Genomic DNA, 19532 nt, shown 5'->3' on the forward strand with positions numbered 1-19532 from the left:
TAATTACAAAGGCAGTGGGACATTATGGGAAACATGGACATTTCATTAGCAGAGGAATTAAACCACTTCTTTGCTCGCTTTGGGAGAACTGTACAGTAGATACTCCTTCCATGCAAACTGCCCTGCCCATTGCGTCCTCTGAGCTCAGCCCAGACACACTCACCCTTCAAGAATATCAGGTCCGTAATATATTCAGAGCAGTAAATCAGAGGAAAGCTGTTGGCCCTGACTGAATACCTGGGAGAGTGCTCAAAGTCTGCGCTGACCAGTTGTCTCCTGTGTTCACCACACTTTTTAACGTATCCCTGTCACAAGCCAGTGTCCCTCACTGCCTGAAATCTGCAATAATAGTTACAGTCCCCAAGTCCTCCACTGTCAGTAGCCTCAATGACTACAGACCCATTGCACTGACACCTGTGGTTGCAAAGTGTTTTGAGAAGCTGGTCCTAAAGCACATAAAGGACTGCCTCCCACTTGGCTTTGACCCCCATCAGTTTGCCTATAAGGCAGACAGGTCCACCGAGATTTCCATTGGCCTCCACTCTGCTCTGCAACATCTAGAGAATCCTAGGACTTCAGTAAGGAAGCTCTTCATCGATTGTAATTCAGCTCTTAATGCCATCATCCCGGACATCCTTATAGCCAAGCTGGCTAACATGGACCCCACCCCCCCCCCCCCCCCCACCCCGCTACATGTGCATGGAACAAGAACTTTCTTACTGACCGGCAACAATATGTCAAAGTTGGTGACCGGAGATCATCCACCCTGTCACTCAGCACTGGCTCACCACAAGGATGTGTGCTGAGCCGTCTGTTGTTCACCATCTACACCAGTGACTGCATCCTCATGCACTCTTACAGCACCATTATCAAATTCGCAGATGACACCACCCTGGTTGGGCTCATCACTAACGATGATGACACCGCCTATAGAGATGAGGTCCAGCGTCTGACAGAATGGTGTGACTACAACAACCTAACCCTCAACACTAGGTAAACCAAGGAAGTGGTCATGGACGTCCGTAAGGCAAAAGCTGATCCCCCTCCCCTCTACGTAAAAGGTGACTGCGTGGAGAAGGTGTCCTCCTTGAAGTTCCACGGGACTTACATCTCCAAGGACCTGTCATGGACCACAAACACAACCGCCTTGGTGAAGAAAGTCCAGCAGCGCCTCCATTTCTTGAGGGTCCTGAGATGGAATAGGCTGCAGACCGATCTGCTGGTGTCCTTCTACTGAGCCACAATCGAGAGTGTGCTGATGTACGCCATCCCCGTGTGGTACGCTGGTTGTACAGGTACCGACAAGAAGAGACTCCAGAGAGTCAATAGTACAGCAGAGAAGGTGATTGGCTGCCCACTCCCCTCCTTAGATTCCATTGCCAGCTCTAGATGTCTCTCTAGAGCCAGGGCGATTATAAATAACCATTGACATCCAAGCCATCGCCTATTCATCAAACTGCCTTAAATGTGTCAGAACTATAAATGCATCAGACCCATGACATCGTTCCTCCCCATTATTGCTATGGAAACATACGGTGATCGTAAGTGTATGTGGGTAGGTGAGTGGGAGGGAGTATGTGTAGATCTGCTCCATATAGTCATTTTAACAAATGCTATTTTAACTGTTGTGTTATTTATTTAATTATTTAACTATTTATTTATTAATCTTGTAAAGTCTCTGTCACTTGCATCTTTGTGGTCTGTCAGCTAATTTTGTTGTCCAGGCAACTGAACAATGACAATAAAAGTCTTGAATCTTGAATCTTGAACTCCTCAGTAAGTTGCAACGCCTTCTACCTGTGGGAGGATTTAACTAACGCAAATGGGCTTGTAACTACCCAGAGGTCACCCAAAATCTCAGTCTAGAGCCCAAAGCAAAGAGTACTAAGGTCTGGCTCATGCAGCCAAGCTCTGACCCACAGCAGCACATCCTCAGGTTACGCTGGCAGTGCTAATCAGACACCTTGGGATATGAATATAGCCAGACAGAGAGAGCTGAACCCACAATGTGGGGGGTTTACCAAGTCCTCACCAGCCAGTATGACCCACTTGGGTTCATAGTCCCATATACCACCCGAGACAAGGTCCTGGTCTAGAAACTCTGGAGCAAGAAAAGTCTGCCTTCTTAGCCAGGAGGTCCAGAGCTGTACCTAAGCGGCAGCAGTCAATCTGTAGACTGGAGCTCTGTGCAGCTCTGACTGCAGCTGAGTTAGTAGCAGTACTACAGAAGGACCGTACTGTAGGGATCTATGATGTCAGCTACTGGACGGACTCTATGTTCTTACTTGGCATCAGTTAGAATCCTGTCATTTTATCGCATTTGTAGGGACTAGGATTGCAGAGATACAGGAGCTGACAGATTGTCAGTCATGGCAAAATGTAGATAACAATATTAACCCAGCTGACGACATCACCAGGGGACTGACACTATCTCAGATAGCTGGAATCAACTGGTGGAGCCGAGGTCCTGAGTACCTACAGAGGCCTCGGTCACACTGGCCCCCAGGACCCACGGTGGTTCAGGTGGATGAGTCTGAGGAGCATTAAAGGGTCACCTTCTGCAGGTCAGCATCAGCAGGGCTGTACAGTCAGGTTCCATATATCGGTCCCAGCCACACGGCTGATGATTTTTGAGCAGCCGAACTGAAACTCCTCTGACGTGGGCAGACCAACAGTTTCATTCTCTCCTGTTGGGTTTACATGGGGTGTCGCTCCTTCTCACCAACTGACCACAAACTTTATGGTCATGCTGCCTTTGCACAGCCCACCTGACCAACATCATCATTTACAGTAATGGCTGGCTGTGGCATGTGTGGCTGGGGCTCTACATCAGCAGGAAACTGTCTGCAAGACAATAAAATTGCCGTGATTTGCATACAGTATAGCAGCACTGAGATAGTGTGACTGATAATTAAGTGAGCTGTCCTCACTCTCCACTTCTGCTTCCTGGGGAGGTACTTCCCTCTCTGTTCTGACCATACTGCCCCGCCCCACCCCCAACACCCAGATCACCCAGTGCTGTACCATCAGCTACTAGGCGGCCTATTGGCTGGGGGGCAAGACCTCGCCTGGGCTGACTTCCTGTCAACGTGGGGGGTCAGTGCTGGTGGTGGGTCAGTGTCATTCTTACAGTCTTGATGCGGCCTTTGGCAAAGTTCTCTTAGGATCCCAATTCTGTTGGATTACCTGTTACTTTAACTATGTATACCTACATCCAAAGGTGGAGATTTCAGGTCCAGAGAGTATAAATCTACACCAATATTTTGTTTCAAGCAACCAGTTGAGTAATCTGTGACTGTGACTATTTATACTCAACTGGTTGGTTGAAACAAAATCTTGGTCTGGATTTGTACTCTCTGGACCTGAAATCGCCACTTTTGCATACATCTGTAAATCTGAATAATTTTTAGATTAATTTCCTGGTGAAAACATTTTGTATAATTTAATATAGTGTTGTTGGTATGTAATTCGCTCCTGCCTAGATCCGAGACACAAAGCTGGAGGAAAAATTCCTTGCTATCAGGGTATATGAATGTATACACACATCAGCCACGAGACAGAATAAGACCATTCCTGTATACTGCTGCCACATGGTGGACACAATCAAGACTGCAGTCAAGTGTAAAATCATTCTGTCAGGCTACATTTAACCTCCGCACTAAAAACAGGAAGCGACTAAACCATAATAGATCATCCGTTTTTCTGTATGTAATAAAAAAAAAAAATCACTAAACGTCTATCTGTTTGGCCTATTTGTGATTACGTAATACTGAGAGTATTTCATTTTACAGCAGGGTTCATTCATTCATTCATTCATCCATCCATCATCCAGCTGTTTATCCTGGTCAGGGCACCAGTCATCAAGGAGCAATTAGAATTTAAACATATAAATCTATTACGAATGTTATTCGTAATCTATTGAAAAGTCTCTGTTGTCTGTATGTTTACCTTAAACATGCAACTGTGATCGAGAGCGGGTACTTGTCTCTAGTCACTATTTTATTTTACGTTCCCTAGCGCCCGCATACAATGATCTACAGTACCTTTCATTTCCTTAGACTGACTGCAAAGGGCTGTGACCAGAGGGCTCACATTCTCATTTACTACGTTGGCACACAGTGTCCATAGCTTTGCTGCCCTCGTGTGGCTGTAAACTGTAATTTCAGCCTGTGCTTTTCTTGAAAGTACTCAACGTAGTAAAAGCTATTTGTCCATTAGACTGACAACATTTTCATTAGTCATGAAATATTAAATATCATCTTAGATAAAGCCAAGACATTTCTCTGGTAAACTGTAAGTTATGCATGAAAATCAGGTGACAAACCAAAAAAAATTATATAATGTCAGTTTCGAATTCAAGCAGGCTTTTTATGCATTGATACTGATAACATGCATTGATGCCAAGAGCTATAAAATGGATAATATATTAATTATTTTGCTGATACTAGAACAATAAAATTTGTATAGATATTTTAAAAAAATGACGTTTTATTTGCCATATTCTACAACTGCATTGGAAAGCTTACTTCTTCAGACATAGTATACAAAGAATGACAAACAGCACCCAAATAAATATTAACAGCCAACTGATAGACATGCAAAACTGCAGATAAATACCTTTGTGATACATTTATCATTATAATTCACAAACTCCACAGATGCAAACATCTAAAGTCAAAATTTGTGACGCTGTGAAATATCCTATGAGGCTCCAGGGCTGAGACCAGCTTGTGGTCGCTGTGGTTTGAGTCCCGTGATGCACTTTGCTGCAGCAGTGGTCAGTGTATATCCATGCAATGGATGGAAGTTGTCAGGGGTAACGCTAGACCCCTCAATTTTAACCAGATTATGCAGAAAATATGTAAAAATCAAATCTGTGGATTAATGAAAGTTATATTATAAAAGGCACTTCTATCTAAATCTGACACAGTCCATATTACACAGACCTGCATGTTGTACCTGATACCACATGATAGTTTCAAATCCCGTGACCCTTTTGCTGTAAGTCAACATCATCTGGGGAATCATATAATAATATATGATCAGATGTACTTAATTGATCCTGTGGGGAAATTTTTCATACAGCAGCAAGATACATAAACTGCAAACGTGATCGGAAGGTCGCCAGTTCGAGCCCCGGCCTCGGCAGAATAGTCACATGTCTGTGGGTCCTTGACCAAGACCCATAACCCCCAGCTCCAGGGGGCCATACATCGGCTGCCCCTGTGCCATCAGCCCTGAGCTATGGAGAGCAAGATGGAGGAAGGCAAGAATTAGATTCCAACTCATACTCATGCAATGTGATATTGGCGATTATACTACGGGACCGTTGAATGCTTGTATCTGATTGGCTGACGAACGTTCTGAGGTGTGCAATTATTTTCAGATAAACGCACGGCGAACGTAGTTCCAGGTAGCTCTCTTGACCGCATTACAGTTCCATATCACTTCGCATAGTTAACTGTAATAACGGAAATTAGCATACAGTACCTATACAGCACACAGGACTAACAAAAACAACAACATGACAGACGATTTTCCGAAAGTAAATTTTAATATTTGCGGTGAATATGAAACTTTCAACAACTGGGCTGCAGCAGTATTAGTTAGCCTAGTGTACCAACTTAAAGGCTACACATGACATTTCTCACTAGCGAGGTAATAACAGCGCTGCATCTTAAAGCAGACTTACAGTTTAGAGACGGTGCTTCAGAACACTGTTGAGGGACACACAGAGGTAGCCTAATTCATACAAGCTCTCTCTCTCTCTCTGTTTCTCTTTCTCTGTGTCTCTGTCTCTCGCTATCTTTCTAATAACTTCATTATTAACTGCATTAGTCTGCCATCAACGGCTCAAGCCTCCATTGCCAGCTTTAAAATGACGTTTTGGAACTAGCAAAAGAGTCGTTGGATGAGAATCGGAAGAAATAATCCTACTCACAACAGCGATTTAAGTAGAAAAACCGGACGAATCCCTTGAAATATATCATCTGATCGATGTCTTGAGGTGTGGCAACCGTAGTATAAGCGGAATAATTGACGACGGGCCGTTGAATTATTAGAAAATAATGCACACCCGAGGTGGTAATGCGGCCACGACGCGAAGCGGAATTTTCTAATAATTCAACGGCCCGTCGTCAATTATTCCTTACTTAATAAATGTGTGCAAATAACAATTAATAAAGGTCTACACATATTTTAGATCATTCATTCATTCATTCATTTTCTACATACTTATCCAGTACAGAGTCAGTAAAGTACAGGGAGCATTGAGCTGATATAAGGCAGCACAGGGCACAAGGCAGAGGAAAATCCAGGACAGGATGCCAGTCTGTCACAGGGCAAACACTCACACACAGTCACTATGGGCACTTTTAGAGGCACCAATCCACCTAGACCATGTGACTTTAGATATGAAACCAGAGACCTCATAGGAAACCAGTATATACAGTTGAAACCAAAAGTTTACATACACTGTATAAAAAGACATAACTTTTTTTCTCTTACTGTCTGATATTAAATCATACAAAACCCTTTCAGTGTTAGGCCCATTCGGATTCCCAAAATAATTTATATTTGCTAAATGTCAAGATAATGTGTGAGAGATTTTTTTAGTACTTTCTTCAAAGTCAAAAGTTTACATACACTAAGGTTACCATGCCTTTAAACTAATTGGGAAAGCCCATATGATGATGTCATGGCTTTGGAAGCGTCTGATAGGTTAACTGACACCACTTGAGTTGATTGGAGGCACACCTGTGGATGTATTTAAAGGCACACCTCAACACACAACAACACGGGAATGTCCAGCCATCATACCGCTCAGGAAGGAGACGGCTCCTGAGTCCAAGAGATGAATGTGTTTTGGTGCGGAATGTGCGTATCAATCCCAGAACAAAAGCAAAAGACCTTGTGAGGATGCTGGCTGAAGCTGGTAAGAGTGTATCACTATCCACAGTGAAACGAGTCCTGTACCGACATGCGCTGAAAGGCTACTCAGCGAGGAAAAAGCCATTACTCCAAAAGCGACATAAAAAAGCCAGATTACACTTTGCAAATACACACAGGGACAAAGACCCTAATTTCTGGAGACACGTCCTGTGGTCTGACGAAACAAAAATTGAACTGTTTGGCCATAACGACCATTGTCATATTTGGAGGAAAAAGGGGGAAGCCTTCAAGCCTGAGAACACCATCCCAACTGTGAAGTACGGAGGTGGCAGCATCATGTTGTGGGGGTGTTTTGCTGCAGGAGGGACTGGTGCTCTTCACAAAATAGATGGCATCATGAAGAAAGAACGGTATGTTGAAATATTGAAGCAGCATCTCAAGACATCAGCCAGGAAGTTAAAGCTTGGGCGCAAATGGGTCTTCCAAATGGACAATGACCCTAAGCATACTGCATAATTGGTTACAAAGTGGCTTAAGGGCAACAAAGTCAATGTTTTGGAGTGGCCATCACAAAGCCCTGATCTCAATCCAATAGAAAATTTGTGGTCAGAGCTGAAAAGACGTGTGAGAGCAAGGTGGCCTACAAACCTGACTCAATTACACCAGTTCTGTCAGGAGGAATGGGCCAAAATTCCATTAAACTGTTGTGAGAAGCTTGTGGACGGATACCCAAAGCGTTTGCGTCAAGTCATTCAGTTTAAAGGCAATTCTACCAAATACTAAGCAAATTTTACATTTACATTTACAGGATTTGGCAGACGCCCTTAGCCAGAGCGACTTACAAAAGTGCTTTGAGACTCTGCAATGAATTTCCGATGCTAGCTCAATAAGGACCCAAGCTATGAATACTATCTCTGAGAACTCCATTGAGTAGTGCAGAATTTTTTTTTTTTTTAAAACACACACCAGAATAAGAGTCGAGAAAGAATATAGAAGTTCTACGTCAGGTATTTCTGAAAAAGAAAAGTTTTGAGTCGTCGCTTGAAGACAGACTGGAGTTCATTCCACCAATTAGGTGCCAGGACAGAGAAGAGCCGAGATGCGTGTCTTCCTTGTGCCTTGAGGGGAGGAGGGACCAGTCGAGCAGTGCTGGAGGATCGGAGAGATCGTGGTGCGGAGCGGGGTGTGATGAGGTCCTTTAGGTAGGATGGTGCCAGAGAATTTTTGGCTTTGTATGCGAGCATCAGTGTTTTGAATCTGATGCGTGCAGCTACAGGAAGCCAGTGGAGGGAGCGCAGCAAAGGAGTGGTGTGGGAGAACTTGGGAAGGTTGAAAACAAGACGAGCAGCTGCATTCTGAATCAGTTGGAGGGGACGGATGGCGCTCAGTGGTAAACCCGCTAGAAGCGAGTTACAGTAGTCAAGGCGTGAGATGACGAGGGACTGGACGAGTATCTGGGTAGCCTGAGTGGAAAGAAATGAACGTATCCTCCTGATGTTAAAGAGGAGAAACCGACAAGAGCGAGAAAGACTGGCGATATGTGAGGAAAATGACAACCGATCATCTATGGTAACTCCAAGGTTTCTAGCAGAAACCGAAGGACGGATCAGAGAGTTGTCGAAAGAGATCGCAAGGTCCTGGAGGGGGGATGAGTCAGCCGGGATGTAAAGCAGCTCAGTTTTACTAGTGTTGAGTTTTAGCTGGTGAGTGGTCATCCAAGATGAGATGTCTGCCAAGCATGTAGAGATCTTAGTGGAGACATGAGTGTCTGAGGGAGGGAAGGAGAGGATGAGTTGAGTGTCATCGGCATAGCAGTGGTAGGAGAAGCCATGTGAGGATATAACTTCGCCAAGAGATTTAGTGTAGAGGGAGAATAGGAGAGGGCCAAGAACCGAGCCCTGAGGGACACCGGTGGAAAGACAACGTGGAGTAGATGTGGATCCATTCCATGTCACTTGGTATGTTCGGCCTTCTAGGTAGGAAGCCAGCCAGCGCCAGGCCAGGCCACCAATGCCAAGACTCCTAAGGATGGATAGGAGAGTTTTGTGGTTGACCGTGTCAAATGCTGCTGATAGGTCAAGAAGGATGAGGACAGATGACAGTTTAGCCGATCTGGCAGCATGTAGCTTCTCAGTGACTGCTAAGAGGGCAGTCTCTGTAGAGTGAGCTGCTTTAAAGCCAGACTGATTAGGATCCTGGAGGTTGTTCTGAGAGAGATAGAGAGAAAGCTGGTTATAGACTGTACGTTTGAGGATTTTTGAAAGGAAGGAAAGAAGCGATACTGGTCGGTAGCTGCAAGTGTCTGAGGGATTTAGAGTGGGTTTTTTTAGGATGGGAATGACCCTGGCTATTTTGAATGCTGTTGGTACATGACCGGAGGTTATGGAGCCATTAATGATAGTCGTGATGAAGGGGAGAAGGTCTAGAGAGATTGTCTGAAACAATGCAGAAGGGATTGGATCAAGTGGGCAGGTGGTAGGGTTGGAAGATGAGATGACTTTCATGATCTCATCTGCTGTAAGACCGGAAAACTGGGCCAGTGAGGGGGGAGGGAAATCCTTAGTGTGTAGTGTAGTGGATGAGGGAGAGAATGTCTGACAGATTCTGTCAATCTTCTCGGCAAAGAAGTTGGCAAAATCTTCAGCAGTCAGGAAGGAAGGAGCAGGAGGAGGGGGAGGGTTGAGAAGAGACGAAAAGATGTTATGGAGTTTGCGAGGATCTCGTGAGGATAATTCTAGTTTGTCTTTGTAAAAGGCAGTTTTAGCTGCAGTCACGTCCATAGAGAATTTGGATAGCAGAGTACGGTAGGAAGACAGATCTGCATCAAGCTTAGATTTCTTCCACGTCCTCTCTGCTACCCGCAATTCTCTTCGGTTAGTACGTAATGCAGCTGAAAGCCAAGGAGTAGGCCGAGTTTTCCTTGGTTTGGAAGACAGCGGGCAGAGGTTGTCCAAGGATGTGTAAAGTGAGGAGATGAGAGTATCAGTTGCAGACTCCAGTGCCAAGGAGGAAAAGGAGTCAGGGTCAGGAAGGTAAGACAGGGTGCAGGAAGCAACAGAAGAAGCGGAGACAGAGTGGAGGTTTGGTCGAGTGGGGAGGAAACGTTGAAAACTGGGATTGGGCAAGACGGGTAGGGCAATGGTAAAGGATACAAAGTGGTGATCAGAAATGTGTAGCGGAGTAGAAGAGATGTCAGTAGCCGGAGAGGGGTGGCTGAAAACCAGGTCGAGGACGTTACCTCCTTTGTGTGTAGGAGAGGAGCTGTTGGATGTTAGAGAGAAGGAATCGAAAAAAGGGAGGAGACCAGAAGAAGGGAGCTTGTCATGGGGGAGGTTGAAGTCACCAAGGAGAATGAGAGCGGAGCTGTCAGTGGGGAAGAGACTGAGGAGAGTATCAAGCTCCTCTAGAAAGCAGCCTAGGGGGCCAGGAGGGCGGTAGACAACAATGATCCGAATATCGAGTGGAGAGGTAACAGCAACTCCATGGAATTCAAAGGATGAAATGTTGAGATGGGGCAGAGAGAGGGGTGTGTAGCACCAGTTCCAAGTTACCAATAGACCTGTGCCACCGCCCCTGCCAGTCTGGCGAGGAGAGTGAGAGAAAGCATAAGCAGAGGAGAGGGCTGCCGGGGTAGCCGAGTTCTCAGGCGATATCCAGGTCTCCGTCAGAGCCAGAAAGTCAAGAGAGTGGTGTGAAGCAAGGGCAGAAATGAAATCAGCCTTCTTTACAGCAGACTGGCAATTCCAGAGGCCACCCAACACGCTTCGCTGGGATTGGGGTGTTATGGGAGGGTAGACAAGATTACTGAGAGTGCGGCGCCTGGATGTTGGATGAGATATTCTAGGTCTCAAAGATAAGTGTACTGGTATACGTCTAAGGCACATGTCTGTAGTGATGGTGTGAGAGATTGCAAAGTAGAGGATAGGATATAGTAGGAGAGAAAGGTTTAGAAGCAGTAGTAACAACTAGACTGTTTACCTTTATCCGCCACAGACACAGGTGTATGTGGTTGTGTCACCTTCAATTTAAACTCAGTAAGCCCTGCCCCCTAATTAACACCTTCAGGGAGACCGAAACTACGCTTGATTGCCAGAAACTACACACAACAACAGTTTCAACAGACAGTAAACAGAAAGCAAACAGAGTCCTACCTTACTAGCAGAGAAGTAATCCACAAACAGAGCTTGAAGCACACTGAGTATTGAGCTGGAGTCACCTTCAATTTAAACTCAGTAAGCCCTGCCCCCTAATTAACACCTTCAGGGAGACCGAAACTACACACAACAACAGTTCAGGGAGACCGAAACTACGCTTGATTGCCAGAAACTACATACAACAACAGTTTCAACAGACAGTAAACAGAAAGCAAACAGAGTCCTACCTTACTAGCAGAGAAGTAATCCACAAACAGAGCTTGAAGCACACAGCAAATGTATGTAAACTTTTGACTTTGAAGAAAGTACTAAAAAAATCTCAAAAAAATTCTCTCACACATTATCTTGACATTTAGCAAATATAAATTATTTTGGGAATCCGAACGGGCCTAAAACTGAAAGGGTTTTGTATGATTTAATATCAGACAGTAAGAAAAAAAAATATGTCTTTTTATACAGTGTATGTAAACTTTTGGTTTCAACTGTATAGAGGAAGAACATGCAAACTCTACACAGAGAGCTGGGCCAGATACCAAAACCACAAGCCTGGAGGTGTGAGGCCCCCACGCTGCCCCCAGTGTCTAACAGCTAGAGCTTAACTAGCTCTGCAAACCTGCTGCAGAGTGAAAGACAAGCAGGTCTAATCTCCACCCCTGAAGACCAATTTATACTTTCAGTATCACACAGTGTGAGGTGACATAAATTTCGTCTTCAAGGGATTACGCCAGATATCTGTTGATGATGCATGTTTAGCCCAGATTTTTTGTTTGGTGGAGATCATGCACATTGTTGCATGTCGACTGCGCTTGTGCAAGATAACGGACTAGATCTTTCCAGTAGGTGGCACCACTGACTTTCATAGACCAACCAAAATACAGCAAAGGAAGAATTGTTGTAAGAGGAGGTATCCGTTGACGGGGTATGAATAGCCTGGGGATTTCGTGTAAGCCGTTCTGAAGGGAGCGGGCCGTACGTGGAGAGACGTGCGATACTGAAATGTATGTTAAAAAGAGCGCTATTGTTCATTTTTGTGTTAAATGACTGTATATCTTAGTATTCACAACCAACGGTTGTACGTATTTTTGTATTTCCTTGTGCAGTTCCAGTCCACTGCCGTATTTTACACACGGTAAAAAAACGAAAAGTTAGATTTATTTTATTTAGAGTATTTGCTGCTGGGGAAAGCTGATTTGCACCCGTGTGTTGTAGCCATTGTACCGCACGGTAAAACTTATAAAGGAAAGAACGGGAAAACTCCGCTCAGTTTCCCTTCCATTTTCTTTTGGGCATCTAGCAAATAAAGAACCCCAAATTATTTGTGTTTGTCTGTGTGATGTTAATTGCACTGGCTACATATATTTTTATAATTTTACTGTGCAGATAATTTATGACAGCCAGCAGCCTGAAAGCCACATGGAAAAGGGAAGTATGAACGGGGCTTAATTGAGGCTGATCTTGAGCCCTGATAAGCAGAGACCTGCTGCAGTAGCACGTGAAGCTGGGTGTTTAGACCCCTCTGACTGTACACACAGAAATGACTGACGGCATCCCGGCTGTCTGCTCACATAACCACCTGTGCTGCTGAAATGACCCCAGTAAGATAATCGTACACAACACAGAATATTAAAGCATGCAAATTACAAGGGCATTTTATCTGCACTAACGGTCTTAGTACTGTTTGGTTATTAAAGAAACACATGGCAGTATTACAATGAATACTTAGATATTAAATTTATATTATTAATTAACTGTTACATGCAAATATTAGCATAGCAATTGCAAATGTTTTGATACAAACACCCAGGGGAGTTTCCAGCTACTGAACAGATCAGGGACTGAGTCAAGTTACCAGGGGTTTGACTATTTTCTCTATTGAAGGAAGATCAGGGGCATCAGAGCTACAGCCCTGACTGATCTGGCCTAACGACGCCCCTGAATACAACCATAGGAATCCAAAAAATATTTAAAATTTCCAAGACAACGTTACACAAGGCAGGTGAATCTCTTCAAAATTGATATTTTGCTATTTCTCCTGACCAGATCTCCATCCTGATCTCCAAACTGTAGCTGACAGTGTGTTAGGAGCAGGAGAGAGATCTCTACTAAGTTCACTGTAATGAGTGACACTCACCTGTGAGCCCAGCGATGAGAAGAAACAGGAGCATCAGAGGATCCATGCGTGTGTGTGTCACTGAGCCCAGATCTGTGGAGACTGACACTCACTTCCTCATCCTCTGTACCTTCACTGTCTCTGTCGTTTCTATTCTTACACACAGAGGCAGAGTAAAGGGGGAGTGGACATTTTAAACAGGAAGTGAGAAAACCACAAGGCTGAATGTTTAGCCCTTCAGAAAGTCAGACCATTATTATTAGTGTGTAGAGAATTAAATCAACTATCAATGCACAGACTCAATTCACAAAATAAAAAATCTGTATGAATAAAGAAGACCATGAATGCTGGAAGCACACAGTGTAAAGTGAGGTGGACCTTCAACAGCACGTCAGTCCACTGCAGGGCACTGGAAGGTGGAGAAATGCCATGTGATAATAATAATAATCGATACTTTATTGATCCCCATAGGGAAATTGTCTTTACGCCTCCCACAACTTGTTCTTTTTTCATAGAGTAAGTTGTACGTATTCAGGCTGGGTTTGAACCTGCGACCTTCTGATTACAGGCACACAGGCTTAGCCCACAGAGCCACACGCTGCCCCCAATAACTCAGATGGGATTCGAACCCACAATCCCCAGCTCCGGAGGCTGATGCCTTATCCATTAGGCCACTGGGTTAGTGATATCAGTGATCAGAGGAAGGATCAGAGGAAGCCTGCAAACTGCAGAGAGACACAGTCATGGTCACATTCAAAGCCAACACTCAGGAGTGCTGAGATAGCAGGTGTATCAGTCAGATATCTAATATCATGATGAGCTAAAGACACAGAGGGACTTTGAGGAAGCACAGCAAGACCAACAGAAGACATGGGCTCCTGACAGTAAGGCCTCAAGATCCATCAGTTCACTGTTGTAGTCCAGTTGCTCTTAGCTGCAGCTGCAGCCAAAGAAAAAAAAAAGTAAATCTTCAGCTTGCCTACTTTCCTGTGTTAGTCATGTGACTCACAGCCATTTTCTGCAGCTTCACAAGTAAACTGAAATAAACTGCGAGGTATAAAACAGTGATGTCACATCATGTCTGCCTGACCCTCCTGTCTCCTCCCTCACGTGACCATGATGGGCTACACCTGGTGCTTGTTGCCCCTCATTAGTCTATGTATACAAGCACCTGTTTGTCTCGTCATTGCTTGTCTGGTGATTAACATCACTTCTCCTGTCAGTCCGTGTCATTCTTTGTCCTAACCTTCTCATTCTGATCCCTGCAGTCGTGTTAATTTGTAGTCCCTGTGTGAATAGTTTAATTAAACCTCCTTTCTGTTTTGCGAAACATCTATCCGGGATTCCCGCATGTTGTGACAGAATGATTGAACAATTCAATTTTTCAGTGCATTTTCCCATTACAGTGTCTCTAGGCACTTTACATTATCGCTGCCCAAAGCCCCCAGTGAGGAAGCCAGAGGCAACAATCTGGCAAGAACAATCTGCCTAGAAGAAAGAAACTTTTGAGGAACCAGACGCAGAGGTGGAGCCCATCCTCCAGGGGGCCTTCAGAGGACATCAAATGAGCAAGATAACAAGTTCAAGGGCATTTTATAATTCAGGTTCACCCTTCAAACCTGAGACAACTGGAGCAGTTTGCTCATGAGGAGTGTGCCAAAATACCTGCTGAGAAGTGCAGAAGTCTCATTGACAGTGACAGGAATCGTTTGATTGCAGTGATTGCCTCAAAAGGTTGTGCAACAAAATATTAAGTTAGGGGTACCATCATTTTTGTCCAGGCCTGTTTCATGAGTTTTTTTTTATTAATTCTGTTGAAGCATGGTTGAAAATCAATGTCTGACTTTTATTAGTTAAATTTCATAGAATTTTTATTTATTATTACTTTTGTCAGATTAAAGTTATTTCTGTGACCATTGTGAGTTTTTCTTTCATTGACTGAAGGGTACCAACAATTTTGTCCACGTGTGTATCCCTGGGAACCTCCTTCACTTCACATCTCCACCTGTATACTTTCCACTGACCTCCTCCTAGTATCTGAGCTTCACGCACAGTGATGGTTGGTAGACAATCCCCTCATCGACCCACTGAGCGAGAGCGACCTCGAGGACCCTGAGGAGTCGCCCGGCGGGTGGATCACCCCACCCATACTGGGCTCACCTCCACGACGAACAAGACACCCCCACATTGACCCTCCAGAGCCCCGTGTCTCCATGGTGGGCTGGTTTGACACTCTATCCTCTATCCTAAGTCCCGGTGCAGTCAGCAGTATCTCCTGGGCTGCAGTAGAGGGGCTGGCTGAGTCTCCGTCTCCAACAGAGGGAGATGGGGGACACTATCTGGATCAGTCACCCAGACTCTTGTCTAATCGACGTTATTCCGCCTGACAACACTCCTGCTGCGGCTGAGAGGAGAGGAGCCACGCCGTCCTCCTGCCCTGCAGTTCTCTCAGCACCCTGCGGCCTCACTGGCCCTCCGAGCCTCTCAGGTCCTCTCCAGAATCATTGTAGCTCAGAGAATAAAAATACATGCAAGTGAAGCAAATATGTCAGATTTATCTCTGAACTGTTTGATTTCCTTGTTTTTCACTCATGCATGAGCAGAAAGCAGCTAAATCATTAGCATGATGCAGAAAATATTTTAACACTTATTCTGAAAAGCAGAAATGTCGTCATACAGCATGTGAGGGTGAGACTCTGCAGAAACACTGTGTGCTGCATACAGAGGGTCTGTCCTCAGGCCTTTGGTTCAGCCTTTACTATGTTTTATACAGTTTTCTATAGTGCCACTGTAGTAGGTCCTTTTAATCTCTGTGGATCAGTAGAAAACAAGAGGCCTAATAGGAAGGTGTCACTGTAAGACAGGGGTGGGGGCTGTCCTGGGGGGGCAAAGTCAGGTGATGAGCACATTGATTCACTTCACCTGGGCCTTATCAGCCGTCCTATCAGACTGAGAGCTGTTTGTGTTTCTCTCAGCCCCCGACAGACACAGATGCCCAAATTCACAGCCTGTAGTTTCATTATAGATTATGATTCTCCATACTGTCACTGTTTCTCTGTCTGTGACCCAGGACTCCTTAAATCCAATAAAAACCGACTTCCTCCCCTCCGCTTGGTTTATACAGGTTCTGCACTCATCTATTCGGTTTACATGGGGTGTCGCTCCTTCTCACCAACTGACCACAAACTTTATTGTCATGCTGCCTTTGCACAGCCCACCTGACCAACATCATCACTTACAGTAATGGCTGGCTGTGGCATGTGTGGCTGGGGCTCTACATCAGCAGGATACTGTCTGCAAGACAATAAACTTCCTTTGCAAGAAAGACAAAGTATAGCAGCACTGAGATACAGTGACTGATAATTAAGTGAGCTGTCCTCACCTTCTGCTTCTACTTCCTGGGGGGGACTTCTCACTCTGTTGTGTCCCCCCCCCCGCGCCCCCAACACCCAGATCACCTAGTGCTGTCTAACTGGACCAGCCGTAAGCTTCTAGGCGGCCTGTTGGCTGGGGGGCAGGGCCTGGTCTGGGCTGACTTCCTGTCCTGAGAAGCTGGGGGGGGTCAGTGCTGGTGGTGGGTCAGTGTCATTCTTACAGTCTTGTTTCAGCTTTTGGCAAAGTTCTCTTAAGATCCCATTCCTGCTGGATTTCCTGTTACTTTAACTATGCAACTATGCAATTTTGTTCCTAAAGAAAAGTGCATAATATAATTCTGTCATACTTTAATATACTGTACATACTACTATAATATACTGTAATATACTATACATAATTTAATATACTGTTGTTAGTAAGTAATTCGCTCCTGCCTAGATCGAAGACACAAAGCTGGAGGCAAAATTCCATGCTATCAGGGTATATGAATGTATACACACATCAGCCACGAGACAGAATAAGACCATTCCTGTATACTGCTGCCACATGGTGGACACAAACAAGACTGCAGTCAAGTGTAAAATCATTCTGTCAGGCTGCATTTAACCTCTGCACTACAAACAGGAAGTGTTTAAACCACAATAGGTCACACATTATTCTATACTGTATGTAATGGACAAAAATTGTTCAATAAACATCTACCTTTTCTGCTTATTTGTGACTACAGATTACTGTGAGTATTTGATTATACAGCAGAGGTCATTCATTCATTCATCCATCCTCCAGCTGCTTATCCTGTTTCTTCATCTTAATCATGAAATTGTGATTTAGTGCAAGTACTAGTCTCCCATGATGATTTTACTTTATGTTCTGGTGACATGCAGTAATTTTCATTTCCATAGATTGATTGTGGAAGTAATTTACATCGTTTCACCGCCAGAGAGCTGACATTTTCATTAACATGTTTACAGTGGATATAAAAGTTACACAACCCTGTTAAAATACCTGGCATTTGTAATGTAAAAAATGAGGAAAAAATTAATCATTTCAAAACTTTTCCCACCTTTAATGTTACCTGTAATCTGCACAATTCAATTGAAAAGCAAACAAATCTGTTAGGGGGAAACTATAAAAAATATGTAAGTTGCATACAGTAAGTCTGCACTCCCTTAAACTTATACTTTGATGAAGCACCTTTTGATTTCATTACAGCAGACAGTCTTTTTGGGTTCACACCTGCAGGCAATTAAAGTGACGCTGATTAACCCCAGATGAAGTTCAGCTGTTCTAGTAGGGTTTTTCCTGACATGATTCACATAGAGCTCACAAAGCATCAAAGGGATCTCATTCCTGAAAGGTATCAGTCAGTAGAAGGGTACAAAAAAATTCCATGACATTAGATATACCATGGAACACAGGGAACGGGACAGACAGAACCAGGAGGCGAAATAATGAGGGAGGTAGGACAGACAGGGTAAACAGGAACTAGGATGGTGCCACCAGATGAGGGAACACAGCTGGGAACAGACCTTGGGGACCAGGGACCTATAAACTGGGAACAGGACACAGGAACTGAGGGACAGAACCAGAGAGAGACCAGTTGGAAACAGGATGTGAGGACTGAGGGACAGGAACAGGAACAAAAGGCCAGAACCAGGAAAGAGAAGGGGAACCGAAAGGGTAAGGAAAGAAATGAGCCTGATGGGACAACAGGCTCAGGAACCGATGAGGAAGGGACTGGGTAGTAATTGACTGGGGTCAAAGGGACACTGGAAGGTTGCCAGAGTGGGGACGAGATACACAAGGATGGGGTGAATGGATCACCTCAGGCCTAGATGAAGAATGAGCAGCTGCAATTTAGGAGATGGAGGCAAGTCAAGTGTGTGGATGGAAACCACAGCATGGGAACTGGAGGGCGATGAGGAGACTATAGAATGGGAGCTGGAGGGTGACAGGGGGACTGGAGGGTGACAGGGGGACTGTAGGACGGTAATAGGCAGGAGAGTTGGGAACTGGTCCTGGATGGCTGGCATGAGTGATATGTCCCTGTCTCCCCCTTTGAAAGACAGAGAACCAGCCTGGCCCTGTACTGCTCCCCTGTCTGCACCACAGATGGAACAGGTGCTTGGGGCCTAATCAGCCCAAGCCTCAGGTGGAGGCTGGAGCCTGAAACGTGGGACTCAGGACCAGGTCCAAGGGCTGCCACTCCAAGTCTTCTGGAGCGGTATCCTCCAGGTCCATCCCCACTAGGATGGGGGTGACCTCAGGCCAATATGCAGGGCCCAAGGCAAACTTGGGCGGAGCTACAGGGGCCAGGGTGACCTCAGGCAGAGCTACAGGGGTAAAGTCAGGATGAGTGGCCCCATGTGGGCTGGAATCGGGAGTTAATAAAAGTCCGAGAGAAGTTCCCCTGAATTCTCTCAGAAGCAAAGTGTATGATCCCGGTGGTCTGTGTACTATAAGAATATATATGGGCGGGTCGGACACCATGTGAATTATCATTGCTTCGAATGTTCAAATATGGTGACTCGGAGATACATTTCACTACAAGTTCTACTGTATGTGATGAATAAACCTCTTGAATCTTGAATCAAATTATAAATGAAGGCAATGTTTTGAGATGTGCACCAAGTCTCTAAGCAGCGGTTTAGGGAGAGTAGCGTACTTTAGGTTACATCCCCTCTACAGAGAATTGGTAAGTGTGGCAGGGGGGAGTGATGGATGATCCATGTTGCAGCTCACAGAAACAACAAGGGACTTTATTGTATCTGAACTCAAAACAAAGAGAAACAAAAGGAAGCATGAGGGGTATAAAGACAGGCAGGTAGAAAACAAGAATGAAAGCAGGGAGAAGCACAGAAGAAAACAATGCAGAACACAGAGAAAGGCAGGGAGTGAGCAGCCGCACGCAGGAACAAATACTATGGCCGACTCGGGAACAGGGTGGGGGCAGGCACTTAAATACACATAATAACGAGGGCTTCCACAAAGGACAGGTGGGG

The 19532-nt window shown here is 44.9% G+C and overlaps 1 protein-coding gene and 1 non-coding gene across 2 annotated transcripts in view; both read right to left on the reverse strand.

Annotated features, from left to right (window-relative positions):
- Window positions 1–19532, reverse strand: part of LOC125739860 (uncharacterized) — a 409273-nt gene that overhangs the window by 375304 nt on the left and 14437 nt on the right. The gene's annotated exons all lie outside the window — the stretch shown is intronic.
- Window positions 13764–13836, reverse strand: trnar-ccg (transfer RNA arginine (anticodon CCG)). Its single transcript has one exon. It is a non-coding gene; the product is annotated as a tRNA-Arg (tRNA).

This window comes from Brienomyrus brachyistius, chromosome 4, assembly GCF_023856365.1.
Source record: "Brienomyrus brachyistius isolate T26 chromosome 4, BBRACH_0.4, whole genome shotgun sequence".
In the NCBI taxonomy this organism is placed as follows: Eukaryota; Metazoa; Chordata; class Actinopteri; order Osteoglossiformes; family Mormyridae; genus Brienomyrus; species Brienomyrus brachyistius.